Genomic DNA, 16,597 nt, shown 5'->3' with positions numbered 1-16,597 from the left:
TTGAAAGAAAGATTGAAAAAAAGAAAGATTGAAAGAAATATTGAACGAAAGATTGAAAGAAAGGATGAAAGAAAGATTGAAAGAAAGATTGAAAAAAGAAAGATTGAAAGAAAGATTGAAAGAAAGATTGAAAGAATTAAATATTGAAATAATGATTGAAGTTTGAAAGAAAGAATGAAAGAAAGATTGAAAGATTGAAAGATTGAAAGAAATAATGAAAAATTGAAAGAAGGAATGAAAGAACGATTGAAAGAAAGAATGAAAGAATAAAAGAAAGATTGAAAGATTGAAAGAAATATTGAAAGAAAGAGAGAATGAAAGTAAGAAAGATTGAAAGAAAGATTGAAAGTAATAAAGATTGAAAGAAAGAATGAAAGAAAAATTGAAAGATTGATAGATTGAAAGAAAGATTGAAAGAAAGATATAAAGAAAGATTGAAAGACTGAAAGAAAGAATGAATAAAAGAATTAAAGAAAGATTGAAAGATTGAAAGATTGAAAGAAAGATTGAAAGAAAGAAAGATTTATAGAAAGAATGAAAGAAAGATTGAAAAAAGATTGAAAAAAAGAAAAATTGAAAGAAAGATTGAAAGAAATATTGAAAGACTGAAGGAAAGAATGAAAGAAAGATGGAAAGAAAGATTGAATGAAAGAAAGATTGAAAGTAAGAAAGATTGAAAGAAATATTGAAAGAAAGATTGAAAGATTGAAAGAAAGAATGAAAGAAAGATTGAAAGATTGAAAGAATGAAAGATTGAAAGAAAGAATGAAAGAAAGAGTGAAAGATTGAAAGAAAAATTGAAAGAAAGATTGAAAGATTGAAAGATTGTAAGAAAGATTGAAAGTTTGAAAGAAATATTGAAAGACTGAAAGAAAGATTGCAAGAAAGATTGAAAAAAGAAAGAAAGATTGAAAGATTCAATGAAAGAAAGATTGAAAGATTAAAAGAAAGAATGAAAGAAAGATTGAAAAATTGAAAGATTGAAAGAAAGACTAAAAGAAAGAAAGAACGATTGCAAGAAAGATTGAAAGAAAGATTGAAAGAAAGAAAGATTGTAAGAAAGAATAAAACAAAGATTGAAATAAAGAAAGAAAGTAAGATTGAAAGAAATATTGAAAGAAAGATTGAAAGACTGAAAGAAAGAATGAAAGAAAGATTGAAAGTTTGAAAGAAAGAATGAAAGAATTAAAGAAAGATTGAAAGAAATATTGAAAGAAAGAATGAAAGAAAGATTGAAAGATTAAACAATTGAAAGAAAGATTGCAAGAAAGATTGAAAAAAGAAAGATTGAAAGAAATAATGAAAGAAAGATTGAACGATTGGAAGAAATATTGAAAGATAGAAAAATTGAAAGTAAGAAAGATTGAAAGAAATAATGAAAGAAAGATTGAAAGATTGAAAGAAAGAATGAAAGAAAGATTGAAAGATTGAAATATTGAAAGATAGAATGAAAGAAAGATTGAAAGATTGAAAGAAAGATTGAAAGAAAGATTGAAAGATTGAAAGATTAAAAGAAAGATTGAATGTTTGAAAGAAAGATTGAAAGAAAGATTTAAAGAAAGAAAGATTGAAAGAAAGAATGAAAGAAAGATTGAAAGATAGATGGAAAGAAAGATTGAAAGAAAGAAAGATTGAAAGAATAACAAAAGAAAGATTGAAAGATTGGAAGAAATATTGAAAGATAGAAAAATTGAAAGAAAGAAAGATTGAAAAAAAGAATTAAAGAAAGATTGAAAGATTGAAAGAAAGAATGAAAGAAAGATTGAAAGATTGAAAGATTGAAATATTGAAAGAAAGAATGAAAGAAAGATTGAAAGATTGAAAGATTGAAATAAAGATTGAAAGTTTGAAAGAAAGATTGAAAGAAAGATTTAAAGAAAGAAAGATTGAAAGAAATATTGAAAGAAAGATTGAAAGATTGAAAGATTAAAAGAAAGATTGAATGTTTGAAAGAAAGATTGAAAGAAAGATTTAAAGAAAGAAAGATTGAAAGAAAGAATGAAAGAAAGATTGAAAGATAGATGGAAAGAAAGATTGAAAGAAAGAAAGATTGAAAGAATAACAAAAGAAAGATTGAAAGATTGGAAGAAATATTGAAAGATAGAAAAATTGAAAGAAAGAAAGATTGAAAAAAAGAATTAAAGAAAGATTGAAAGATTGAAAGAAAGAATGAAAGAAAGATTGAAAGATTGAAAGATTGAAATATTGAAAGAAAGAATGAAAGAAAGATTGAAAGATTGAAAGATTGAAATAAAGATTGAAAGTTTGAAAGAAAGATTGAAAGAAAGATTTAAAGAAAGAAAGATTGAAAGAAATATTGAAAGAAAGATTGAAAGATTGAAAGAAAGATTGAAAGAAAGAATGAAAGAAAGATTGAACGATTGAAATATTGAAATAAAGAATGAAAGTTTGAAAGAAAGATTGAAAGAAAGTTTTAAAGACAGAAAGATTGAAAGTAAAAAAGATTGAAAGAAATATTGAAAGAAAGATTGAAAGATTGAAAAAAAGAATAAAAGAAAGATTGAAAGATTGAAAGAAATATTGAAAGAAAGAACGATTGAAAGATTGAAAGAAAGAATGAAAGATTGAAAGAAAGATTGAAAGATTGAAAGAAAGATTGAAAAAATGAAAGATTGAAAGAAAGAATAAAAGAAAGATTGAAAGAACGATTGAAAGATTGCAAGAAAGAATGAACGAAAGATTAAAGGAAGGAATGAAAGAATGAAAGAAAGATTGAAAGATTGAAAGAAATATTGAAAGAAAGAGAGAATGAAAGTAATAAAGATTGAAATAAAGATTGAAAGAAAGAATGAAAGAAAAATTGAAAGATTGATAGATTGAAAGAAAGATTGAAAGAAAGATTGAAAGAAAGATTGAAAGACTGAAAGAAAGAATGAATAAAAGAATTAAAGAAAGATTGAAAGATTGAAAGATTGAAAGAAAGGTTGAAAGAAAGAAAGATTTATAGAAAGAATGAAAGAAAGATTGAAAAAAGAAAGAAAGATTGAAAGAAATATTGAAAGATTGAAAGAAAGAATGAAAGAAAGATTGAAAAAAAATTGAAAAAAAGAAAAATTGAAAGAAAGATTGAAAGAAATATTGAAAGAATGAAGGAAAGAATGAAAGAAAGATGGAAAGAAAGATTGAATGAAAGAAAGATTGAAAGTAAGAAAGATTGAAAGAAATATTGAAAGAAAGATTGAAAGATTGAAAGAAAGAATGAAAGAAAGAATGAAAGAAAGATTGAAAGATTGAAAGATTGAAAGAAAGAATGAAAGAAAGAGTGAAAGATTGAAAGAAAAATTGAAAGAAAGATTGAAAGATTGAAAGATTGAAAGAAAGATTGAAAGTTTGAAAGAAATATTGAAAGACTGAAAGAAAGATTGCAAGAAAGATTGAAAAAAGAAAGAAAGATTGAAAGATTCAATGAAAGAAAGATTGAAAGATTAAAAGAAAGAATGAAAGAAAGATTGAAAAATTGAAAGATTGAAAGAAAGACTAAAAGAAAGAAAGAACGATTGAAAGAAAGATTGAAAGAAAGATTGAAAGAAAGAAAGATTGTAAGAAAGAATGAAACAAAGATTGAAATAAAGAAAGAAAGAAAGATTGAAAGAAAGATTGAAAGAAAGATTGAAAGACTGAAAGAAAGAATTAAAGAAAGATTGAAAGTTTGAAAGAAAGAATAAAAGAATTAAAGAAAGATTGAAAGAAATATTGAAAGAAAGAATGAAAGAAAGATTGAAAGATTAAACAATTGAAAGAAAGATTGCAAGAAAGATTGAAAAAAGAAAGATTGAAAGAAATAATGAAAGATAGATTGAACGATTGGAAGAAATATTGAAAGATAGAAAAATTGAAAGTAAGAAAGATTGAAAGAAATAATGAAAGAAAGATTGAAAGATTGAAAGAAAGAATGAAAGAAAGATTGAAAGATTGGAAGAAATATTGAAAGATAGAAAAATTGAAAGAAAGAAAGATTGAAAAAAAGAATTAAAGAAAGATTGAAAGATTGAAAGAAAGAATGAAAGAAAGATTGAAAGATTGAAAGATTGAAATATTGAAAGAAAGAATGAAAGAAAGATTGAAAGATTGAAAGAAATATTGAAAGAAAGAGAGATTGAAAGAAAGATTGAAAGTTTGAAAGAAAGATTGAAAGAAAGATTGAAAGACTGAAAGAAAGAATGAAAGAAAGATTGAAAGTTTGAAAGAAAGAATAAAAGAATTAAAGAAAGATTGAAAGAAATATTGAAAAAAAGAATGAAAGAAAGATTGAAAGAAAGATTGAAAGAAAGAAAGATTGAAAGATTGAATGATTGAAAGAAAGACTGAAAGAAAGAATGACGGACAGAAAGATTGAAAGAAAGAATGAAAGAAAGATTGAAAAAAAGATTGAAAGATTAAACAATTGAAAGAAAGATTGCAAGAAAGATGGAAAGAATGAAAGATTGAAATAATGATTGAAAGTTTGAAAGAAAGATTGAAAGAAAGATTTAAACAAAGAAAGATTGAAAGTAAGAAAGATTGAAAGAAATATTGAACGAAAGATTGAAAGAAAGGATGAAAGAAAGATTGAAAGAAAGATTGAAAGATTGAAAGAAAGATTGAAAGAAAGATTGAAAGAATGATTTAAACAAAGAAAGATTGAAAGTAAGAAAGATTGAAAGAAATATTGAACGAAAGATTGAAAGAAAGGATGAAAGAAAGATTGAAAGAAAGATTGAAAAAAAGAAACATTGAAAGAAAGATTGAACGACTGAAGGAAAGAATGAAAGAAAGATTGAAAGAAAGATTGAAAGAAAGATTTAAACAAAGAAAGATTGAACGTAAGAAAGATTGAAAGACATATTGAACGAAAGATTGAAAGAAAGGATGAAAGAAAGATTGAAAGAAAGATTGAAAGATTGAAAGAAAGATTGAAAGAAAGATTGAAAGAATTAAATATTGAAATAATGATTGAAGTTTGAAAGAAAGATTGAAAGAAAGATTTAAACAAAGATAGATTGAAAGTAAGAAAGATTGATAGAAATATTGAACGAAAGATTGAAAGAAAGGATGAAAGAAAGATTTAAACAAAGATAGATTGAAAGTAAGAAAGATTGAAAGAAATATTGAACGAAAGATTGAAAGAAAGGATGAAAGAAAGATTGAAAGAAAGAATGAAAGAATGAAAGAAAGATTGAAAGATTGAAAGAAATATTGAAAGAAAGATTGAAAGAATTAAATATTGAAATAATGATTAAAGTTTGAAAGACAGAATGAAAGAAAGATTGAAAGATTGAAAGATTGAAAGAAATAATGAAAAATTGAAAGAAGGAATGAAAGAACGATTGAAAGAAAGAATGAAAGAATGAAAGAAAGATTGAAAGATTGAAAGAAATATTGAAAGAAAGAGAGAATGAAAGTAAGAAAGATTGAAAGAAAGATTGAAAGTAATAAAGATTGAAAGAAAGAATGAAAGAAAAATTGAAAGATTGATAGATTGAAAGAAAGATTGAAAGAAAGATATAAAGAAAGATTGAAAGACTGAAAGAAAGAATGAATAAAAGAATTAAAGAAAGATTGAAAGATTGAAAGATTGAAAGAAAGATTGAAAGAAAGAAAGATTTATAGAAAGAATGAAAGAAAGATTGAAAAAAGATTGAAAAAAAGAAAAATTGAAAGAAAGATTGAAAGAAATATTGAAAGACTGAAGGAAAGAATGAAAGAAAGATGGAAAGAAAGATTGAATGAAAGAAAGATTGAAAGTAAGAAAGATTGAAAGAAATATTGAAAGAAAGATTGAAAGATTGAAAGAAAGAATGAAAGAAAGATTGAAAGATTGAAAGATTGAAAGATTGAAAGAAAGAATGAAAGAAAGAGTGAAAGATTGAAAGAAAAATTGAAAGAAAGATTGAAAGACTGAAAGATTGAAAGAAAGATTGAAAGTTTGAAAGAAATATTGAAAGACTGAAAGAAAGATTGCAAGAAAGATTGAAAAAAGAAAGAAAGATTGAAAGATTCAATGAAAGAAAGATTGAAAGATTAAAAGAAAGAATGAAAGAAAGATTGAAAAATTGAAAGATTGAAAGAAAGACTAAAAGAAAGAAAGAACGATTGAAAGAAAGATTGAAAGAAAGATTGAAAGAAAGAAAGATTGTAAGAAAGAATAAAACAAAGATTGAAATAAAGAAAGAAAGAAAGATTGAAAGAAATATTGAAAGAAAGATTGAAAGACTGAAAGAAAGAATGAAAGAAAGATTGAAAGTTTGAAAGAAAGAATGAAAGAATTAAAGAAAGATTGAAAGAAATATTGAAAGAAAGAATGAAAGAAAGATTGAAAGATTAAACAATTGAAAGAAAGATTGCAAGAAAGATTGAAAAAAGAAAGATTGAAAGAAATAATGAAAGAAAGATTGAACGATTGGAAGAAATATTGAAAGATAGAAAAATTGAAAGTAAGAAAGATTGAAAGAAATAATGAAAGAAAGATTGAAAGATTGAAAGAAAGAATGAAAGAAAGATTGAAAGATTGAAATATTGAAAGATAGAATGAAAGAAAGATTGAAAGATTGAAAGAAAGATTGAAAGAAAGATTGAAAGATTGAAAGATTAAAAGAAAGATTGAATGTTTGAAAGAAAGATTGAAAGAAAGATTTAAAGAAAGAAAGATTGAAAGAAAGAATGAAAGAAAGATTGAAAGATAGATGGAAAGAAAGATTGAAAGAAAGAAAGATTGAAAGAATAACAAAAGAAAGATTGAAAGATTGGAAGAAATATTGAAAGATAGAAAAATTGAAAGAAAGAAAGATTGAAAAAAAGAATTAAAGAAAGATTGAAAGATTGAAAGAAAATATGAAAGAAAGATTGAAAGATTGAAAGATTGAAATATTGAAAGAAAGAATGAAAGAAAGATTGAAAGATTGAAATAAAGATTGAAAGTTTGAAAGAAAGATTGAAAGAAAGATTTAAAGAAAGAAAGATTGAAAGAAATATTGAAAGAAAGATTGAAAGATTGAAAGAAAGATTGAAAGAAAGAATGAAAGAAAGATTGAACGATTGAAATATTGAAATAAAGAATGAAAGTTTGAAAGAAAGATTGAAAGAAAGTTTTAAAGAAAGAAAGAAAGATTGAAATAAATAATGAAAGAAAGATTGAAAGAAGGAATGAAAGAATAAAAGAAAGATTGAAAGATTGAAAGAAATATTGAAAGAAAGAACAATTGAAAGATTGAAAGAAAGAATGAAAGATTGAAAGAAAGATTGAAAGATTGAAAGAAAGATTGAAAAAATGAAAGATTGAAAGAAAGAATAAAAGAAAGATTGAAAGAACGATTGAAAGATTGAAAGAAAGAATGAAAGAAAGATTAAAGGAAGGAATGAAAGAATGAAAGAAAGATTGAAAGATTGAAAGAAATATTGAAAGAAAGAACGATTGAAAGATTGAAAGAAAGAATGAAAGATTGAAAGAAAGATTGAAATATTGAAAGAAATATTGAAAGAGAGAAAGATTAAAAGTAAGAAAGATTGAAAGAAATAATGAAAGAAAGATTGAAAGATTGAAAGAAAGAATGAAAGAAAGATTGAAAGATTGAAATATTGAAAGATAGAATGAAAGAAAGATTGAAAGATTGAAAGAAAGATTGAAAGAATGAAAGAAAGATTGAAAGCTTGAAAGAAATATTGAAAGAAAGAGAGAATGAAAGTAAGAAAGATTGAAAGAAAGAATGAAAGAAAAATTGAAAGATTGAATGTTTGAAAGAAAGATTGAAAGAAAGATTTAAAGAAAGAAATATTGAAAGAAAGAATGAAAGAAAGATTGAAAGATAGATGGAAAGAAAGATTGAAAGAAAGAAAGATTGAAAGAATAACAAAAGAAAGATTGAAAGATTGGAAGAAATATTGAAAGATAGAAAAATTGAAAGAAAGAAAGATTGAAAAAAAGAATTAAAGAAAGATTGAAAGATTGAAAGAAAGAATGAAAGAAAGATTGAAAGATTGAAAGATTGAAATATTGAAAGAAAGAATGAAAGAAAGATTGAAAGATTGAAATAAAGATTGAAAGTTTGAAAGAAAGATTGAAAGAAAGATTTAAAGAAAGAAAGATTGAAAGAAATATTGAAAGAAAGATTGAAAGATTGAAAGAAAGATTGAAAGAAAGAATGAAAGAAAGATTGAACGATTGAAATATTGAAATAAAGAATGAAAGTTTGAAAGAAAGATTGAAAGAAAGTTTTAAAGACAGAAAGATTGAAAGTAAAAAAGATTGAAAGAAATATTGAAAGAAAGATTGAAAGATTGAAAAAAAGAATAAAAGAAAGATTGAAAGAATGAAAGAAAGATTGAAATAAATAATGAAAGAAAGATTGAAAGAAGGAATGAAAGAATGAAAGAAAGATTGAAAGATTGAAAGAAATATTGAAAGAAAGAACGATTGAAAGATTGAAAGAAAGAATGAAAGATTGAAAGAAAGATTGAAAGATTGAAAGAAAGATTGAAAAAATGAAAGATTGAAAGAAAGAATAAAAGAAAGATTGAAAGAACGATTGAAAGATTGAAAGAAAGAATGAAAGAAAGATTAAAGGAAGGAATGAAAGAATGAAAGAAAGATTGAAAGATTGAAAAAAATATTGAAAGAAAGAGAGAATGAAAGTAAGAAAGATTGAAAGAAAGATTGAAAGTAATAAAGATTGAAAGAAAGAATGAAAGAAAAATTGAAAGATTGATAGATTGAAAGAAAGATTGAAAGAAAGATTGAAAGAAAGATTGAAAGACTGAAAGAAAGAATGAATAAAAGAATTAAAGAAAGATTGAAAGATTGAAAGATTGAAAGAAAGGTTGAAAGAAAGAAAGATTTATAGAAAGAATGAAAGAAAGATTGAAAAAAGAAAGAAAGATTGAAAGAAATATTGAAAGATTGAAAGAAAGAATGAAAGAAAGATTGAAAAAAGATTGAAAAAAAGAAAAATTGAAAGAAAGATTGAAAGAAATATTGAAAGACTGAAGGAAAGAATGAAAGAAAGATGGAAAGAAAGATTGAATGAAAGAAAGATTGAAAGTAAGAAAGATTGAAAGAAATATTGAAAGAAAGATTGAAAGATTGAAAGAAAGAATGAAAGAAAGAATGAAAGAAAGATTGAAAGATTGAAAGATTGAAAGAAAGAATGAAAGAAAGAGTGAAAGATTGAAAGAAAAATTGAAAGAAAGATTGAAAGATTGAAAGATTGAAAGAAAGATTGAAAGTTTGAAAGAAATATTGAAAGACTGAAAGAAAGATTGCAAGAAAGATTGAAAAAAGAAAGAAAGATTGAAAGATTCAATGAAAGAAAGATTGAAAGATTAAAAGAAAGAATGAAAGAAAGATTGAAAAATTGAAAGATTGAAAGAAAGACTAAAAGAAAGAAAGAACGATTGAAAGAAAGATTGAAAGAAAGATTGAAAGAAAGAAAGATTGTAAGAAAGAATGAAACAAAGATTGAAATAAAGAAAGAAAGAAAGATTGAAAGAAAGATTGAAAGAAAGATTGAAAGACTGAAAGAAAGAATTAAAGAAAGATTGAAAGTTTGAAAGAAAGAATAAAAGAATTAAAGAAAGATTGAAAGAAATATTGAAAGAAAGAATGAAAGAAAGATTGAAAGATTAAACAATTGAAAGAAAGATTGCAAGAAAGATTGAAAAAAGAAAGATTGAAAGAAATAATGAAAGATAGATTGAACGATTGGAAGAAATATTGAAAGATAGAAAAATTGAAAGTAAGAAAGATTGAAAGAAATAATGAAAGAAAGATTGAAAGATTGAAAGAAAGAATGAAAGAAAGATTGAAAGATTGGAAGAAATATTGAAAGATAGAAAAATTGAAAGAAAGAAAGATTGAAAAAAGAATTAAAGAAAGATTGAAAGATTGAAAGAAAGAATGAAAGAAAGATTGAAAGATTGAAAGATTGAAATATTGAAAGAAAGAATGAAAGAAAGATTGAAAGATTGAAAGAAATATTGAAAGAAAGAGAGATTGAAAGAAAGATTGAAAGTTTGAAAGAAAGATTGAAAGAAAGATTGAAAGACTGAAAGAAAGAATGAAAGAAAGATTGAAAGTTTGAAAGAAAGAATAAAAGAATTAAAGAAAGATTGAAAGAAATATTGAAAGAAAGAATGAAAGAAAGATTGAAAGATTAAACAATTGAAAGAAAGATTGCAAGAAAGATTGAAAAAAGAAAGATTGAAAGAAATAATGAAAGAAAGATTGAACGATTGGAAGAAATATTGAAAGATAGAAAAATTGAAAGTAAGAAAGATTGAAAGAAATAATGAAAGAAAGATTGAAAGATTGAAAGAAAGAATGAAAGAAAGATTGAAAGATTGGAAGAAATATTGAAAGATAGAAAAATTGAAAGAAAGAAAGATTGAAAAAAAGAATTAAAGAAAGATTGAAGGATTGAAAGAAAGAATAAAAGAAAGATTGAAAGATTGAAAGATTGAAATATTGAAAGAAAGAATGAAAGAAGATTGAAAGATTGAAAGAAATATTGAAAGAAAGAGAGATTGAAAGAAAGATTGAAAGTTTGAAAGAAAGATTGAAAGAAAGATTTAAAGAAAGAAAGATTGAAAGAAATATTGAAAGAAAGATTGAAAGATTGAAAGAAAGATTGAAAGAAAGAATGAAAGAAAGATTGAACGATTGAAATATTGAAATAAAGAATGAAAGTTTGAAAGAAAGATTGAAAGAAAGTTTTAAAGAAAGAAAGAAAGATTGAAATAAATAATGAAAGAAAGATTGAAAGAAGGAATGAAAGAATGAAAGAAAGATTGAAAGATTGAAAGAAATATTGAAAGAAAGAACAATTGAAAGATTGAAAGAAAGAATGAAAGATTGAAAGAAAGATTGAAAGATTGAAAGAAAGATTGAAAAAATGAAAGATTGAAAGAAAGAATAAAAGAAAGATTGAAAGAACGATTGAAAGATTGAAAGAAAGAATGAAAGAAAGATTAAAGGAAGGAATGAAAGAATGAAAGAAAGATTGAAAGATTGAAAGAAATATTGAAAGAAAGAACGATTGAAAGATTGAAAGAAAGAATGAAAGATTGAAAGAAAGATTGAAATATTGAAAGAAATATTGAAAGAGAGAAAGATTAAAAGTAAGAAAGATTGAAAGAAAGAATGAAAGAAGATTGAATGATTGAAAGATTGAAAGAAAGATTGAAAGAAAGAAAGATTGAAAGAAAGAATGAAAGATTGAAAGAAGGAATGAAAGAATGAAAGAAAGAATGAAAGAAAGATTGAAAGAAAGATTGAAAGAAATATTGAAAGAAAGAAAGATTGAAAGTAAGAAAGATTGAAAGAAAGAATGAAAGAAAGATTGAAAGATTGAAAGAAAGATTGAAAAAAGAAAGATTGAAAGAAAGATTGAAAGAAAGCTTGAACGACTGAAAGAAAGAATGAAAGAAAGATTGAAAGATAGATTGAAAGAGAGATTGAAAGAAATATTGAAAGACTGAAAGAAAGAATGAAAGAAAGATTGAAAGAAAGATTGAAAGAAAGAAAGAAAAATTGAAAGAAAGATTGAAAGATTGAAAGAAAGATTGAAAGAACGATTGAAATAAAGGAGAACGAAAGAAAGGTTGATCCATTAACATCAGCACAACCCCATTGTGTTTATTGTTCTATGATAAGATTGAAAGAAAGATTGAAAATAAGATTGAAAGAAACAAAGATTGAAAGAAAGATTTAAAAAAAATGAGTACTAGTCACTTTTAAAAAATCATTTGTCCTATGGATTAAATGCCATACACACTTGCATCTCTCCCCTCCCACCCCACACACATTCACATGACCAATCCTCCCAACACCCACACACACATGCGTACATGCACACACACACACACACACACACACACACACACTAGCACAGGAATAAATGTACCCGTACATGTTAGGCCCACCGCCTCCCAGCGCCACTAGAGGCCGCCCTTGCCCCATCTGCAGCTCCCTACTCAGACCCAATTGCACACACCTGGGATCAATTACCCGCACTGTATTTAGCCCCAGCTTCCTAGCCATTCCTTGCCAGACCGTCAACTAGCTTTCCCCGAGTTGCATCGCGATTGGCTCCCTTCCTAGTTCCTAGTTCCTAGTTCCTAGTTCCTAGTTCCTAGTTCCTAGTTCCCAGTTCCCAGTTCCAAGTTCCTAGTTTATGTCTTGTTGTCTCGCCTTCCCTTCACCTGTCTGTCTCCGCTTGTCGACCAGGACTCTCCACCCAGCCTAGTTCCCCGTCTCTCCACCCGGATCCTGGACCCCATCTCCTGGTCATCATCGTCCCTGCCCTGCCCTGCTCCATCCCCTCCCGACCAGGTCCCCCCGGCCAGCTCCACCGTCCCAGTTAATAAACATCCCTTGCCTGCCTCCCGTGTCCCTGTGTCGTGCGTTTGGGTTCCTCCCTGTTCGGGTCGTGACAGTACATCCAGTATGTATACACACACAGTCATGTTAACCTATACACTGTGGTTTAAACAGGACTACGTACTACCCATATGCACTCACAGCACTGTGTATATCCTCTACCACCACACACATTCACATAACAAACCGTCCCGGCACACACACACACACACACACACACACAATGATGCAAGTCATATCAACACAGCTGAAGCCGCCTTGTGTTATGAATTCCTCTCATGCCGCAGCCTTCAGCTCTCCAGTAGCTCTCCAGCAGCTCCTCGTGTCCCAGCAGAGCTGCCGTGCAGTTGTTCTGCTGCTAAAGGCTGTCAACGTTCAGCGGGCGGACGCTCGTTTGCCCCCACCCTCCGAGCTCCCCTGCCATCCAGGGTCCTTCTGACCCCCCCCCCCCCCCCCTTTAGCAGGGAGCTTGCCATCCTGCTTCTGTGTGTGGCCAGAGTCCACCGCTGCACACATCCCCTGGCCGACACGGCCCGTTGTGTTTTTTTTTTTTTTATAATAGGGGGGATAAACAAAGTGTGTGTGTGGCGGAACAATCTCACGGGTTACAGGGGCCAAGTTGGGTTCACCTGTCGACGATGACGAAGCCCGGCATTGACGTGCAAGCTTGGCGGCGGTAGTGGAGTCGGGTGGTGGGGGTAGGCAGACTCAGAGCTTTACAAGGAGCGGGGCCGGGAAATGTGGCGCACGGCTGAAGGCGACGTAGCTAAATCACCTCCACGGGGTGTTTACGGGGAAGGATCATTAGCGAGCTCGGCTACCTGCGTTACCCCTCGCTCTCCCTCCGTCAGCGTTTCGGCAGGAGTCCAGGGAGTCTGATGCCCTCATTAATAAAGATTACTATCTTATCCTACAATGAATAGTAGTAATTTTAATAATTATGCCGAACAGCGATAAACTTAATCTCATTAAATTAATGCCCAATCGTTCTTCTTTACAAAGAATAATCCACGTATTCATAATAATAAATAATAATTTGGTTATCAAAATGCGTCATTATAGACGTTTTTTTTTAATATCTTAATGGTATATTTTGTACGATCACATTAGCATGATGTAATAATAATTTTGGGAATGCATTATTAAAATGTATTAAAATAATTTATTTGGATGGAGTAATTTTTTGGAGAAGCTTCCGCATTGCGGGAGGAGAACGTCTGAGAGAAGCACACTATATTTACCCTATCTCCTCATGCCGTGACTGTGCCCAATATTGAAACAGCAGAAGAAGAACGGGGGCAATAAAATGGATATAGAGTAAGTGCACGAAAAAAAAAAGTTTTAGAAAGTTAACTTTTCAATTGTTACACGTTTTTGCTGTTAAATGCTAGCAGTTTTGTGTTATAACACGATATAACACGGAGAGATTATGCATGCAAAAGTTAATGACTTTGTTTTATTTTATAAAGCCGTTTTTAACATGCACAGTATCTAGCTTTAGTTAAATGTGTGTTGGAGTGGAGTGTTAACTAGCATTTAGATTTAGTTTACTGTGTGTTGGTGCAGGGAGACGGTACTGTGAGAGAGAGACGGTTTTCAAACAGACAGACGGACCCGTTAGCTAAGTTTCACTTGATCGGTTCTCCACCAAAGCGTGCTGAGAGAGTCCGGACTGTTTTTTGCCAGTTTAGACTTTATTTGAAGGTACAATGGTACCTCGACTTATGACTGCATCTACTTACTAATCCAAGATACGATAGTCGCGAAAATTAGCATCGTCTTACGACTGACTGCTCCAAGATACGACCGTGGAAATTTGTAGTTGGCGCGTCGGCGTCAGTCAGCGGGCGACCTACATCGTGTGTGCACGTTGTTCGTGGCTTATCGATTTTTTTTTCATATTTACTGTGTTTGTGCTGTGCATTTTGTTTTTTTGTTTTTTAACTTATGAAAGCAATATGTGCTCTCTGTCATTTGGGTGGGCCGGCTGTACAAGTGGTTGCCTGCTGAAATAGAATATTTTCTGCAATGATATCTGTTATCCTCGGGCAGTGCCTGACTTTAAGGATAAACAGTAAAAGATAACATTTATAAAGTCGCGATCATGTGGGACATCTGGAACAATCACAGCATCCCATTTTGCTGGTTCATACACATTGCTGTATGGAGGTGATTTAGCAGCATGAGAAATGTACCACTGAATTTTGGAGTCCTAAATAGTTGTAACTGGTTCTAATGTTGTGGCTGATCGGTGTGTATGTTGTTGTATGATGTTGTTGTGATTTTATTTTTTCCTATTGAAATAAAAAAAAATGAAAGTCAAACCTGATTTTAAATTTCACTCATCCTTTGGTCATGAAATGGAAAAATAATTTTTCAATTTTGATTTTTGTATCTCCAAAAAAGCAAAATTTGAAAACCACTCATACCCCATTTTTTCCATTTGTGATTCTGAATTGAGAATAGAGTAACCAAAAGATACAGCGATTGAAAGACCTGGTCTACACTCCTAATTGTATTTGTCCTTTTACATTTCTATTTCTATCTTAGAAATCTCTGAGAGAAGGAGGTGGTTACCTGAGGAGGTCCATGCGGTGGAAAAGAACCTGAAGGCTTTCATTGAAAGTGGTAAAGTGCCGGGAAGGACTGAGTGTGATGCATGTATTAGAGCTTCACCTGAAGCTCTAAACCAGCGAAGCTGGACTGCATTGAAGTACTATGTAAAAAATCGTATCACTGCCATCCAATGCGAAAGTGCGAGAAGAATTTATTAATAGAGTTGTTAAAGCATTTGCTCAAACATGTTGGTTCACGTTGCTCAAAAATGTTGGTTCATTTGATGCAACTTCATTTTTGATGATGTTTGTGTTGTTCGTTGGCATCCTGAGTACCCAGGTATACACTGGAGTTCAACTAGTTATTGATTTTATCAGGCGAAAACATTGATAATTAGTAGTTAGGTGCAGTCAAAGGCCGCAAGTCAATTCATCTGCTGATAACAACTGACTCTACGGTGGCCAACGGGAAAACTCTGCAACTAAAGAAAATACATGTAAATAGACAAAACGCAAGCAAATTTAGAAAATGTCATCATCAATTTGACAACACAGGCAACAACACAATGGAAAAGTTCACGAAGGAACAAACTTAAAATAAAAACATCAAGAAATGTTTGTGTATCATATCTGATATATTCCCCAAATGAAGTGTCCGTGGTGAATTGCTTTTAAGTTTGTTTCTGTGCAAATGTTTCCATTGTTTTGCATCTCTTGCCTGTGTTGTCAAATTGATGATGATGTTTTCTGAATTTGCTTGTGTTTTGTCTATTTGCAGTGAGTTTTCCTGCCGACCACCGTAGGGTAGGTTTTTATCAGCAGATTAATTGAAAATGGATAGTTAGGTGCAGGCAAAGGCCAAAGGTCAGGGTTTACCACCATACTACTCTTCCCCCGCGTGAATACATTGCACTTTTTCTTTGTTACAAAGCATATCAGGAGACTTACTGAGCCCTGTGTGAGCCCTTGTTTGTTTTCTTGTGCCATCTGCTCCTTTTTATTTTATAATAAATAATTGTAATTTTTTATCTACATTTTGTACAGTGGGTGTAGGTTTATTCCCCGTTCGATTAAGTTTGGAAGAAAATATTATACTGTCAAAACCATGAAATTAAATAACAATTGATTCTGTGCTCTCTTTTAAAGTATATGTGGTATTTGTCATACTTATCTGGAAATCAATTGATGAACCGGTATTTAAGTCGAAAATGATCTGCATAATATGCTCAAATTTACTACATTTACTTACAGCGTGCTTAGGTAGAAAAATAATCTTTACTTTCCAATTTTTGATATGTTTAAGTGGTGTTGGCCTGAGGCCTGATTTCTTAAATTGGTTGTATATCCTTTCAAATTAATAATTATACTTTTGGAAGGTTTATATTTTTCAATCAGAATCTGACCTATTGATTAAAAAAAGTGTTCAGTGTCAAAGTTTGCATGTCAATAGACCATAACATGGTGGGTCCCCTGTGTAATCAAAAAGTCAGGTGGGGTTCCCATGAGGCTCAAAAATTCAGGTCTAAAATCTTTTTGAGGGTTATCATTTTTTAAAGTAGTTTTTGTATCATCAAAAAATGATCCGTGATTTATGTACTCAACACTAAACATTTTACGAGACACAAGGACGCGTTAGCATGGGCTATGCCACGTGAAAACCCCAGCATGCAAT

Source organism: Zeus faber, assembly GCF_960531495.2.
Source record: "Zeus faber genome assembly, chromosome: 3".
NCBI lineage: Eukaryota > Metazoa > Chordata > Actinopteri > Zeiformes > Zeidae > Zeus > Zeus faber.
This window is presented reverse-complemented; position numbering follows the sequence as displayed.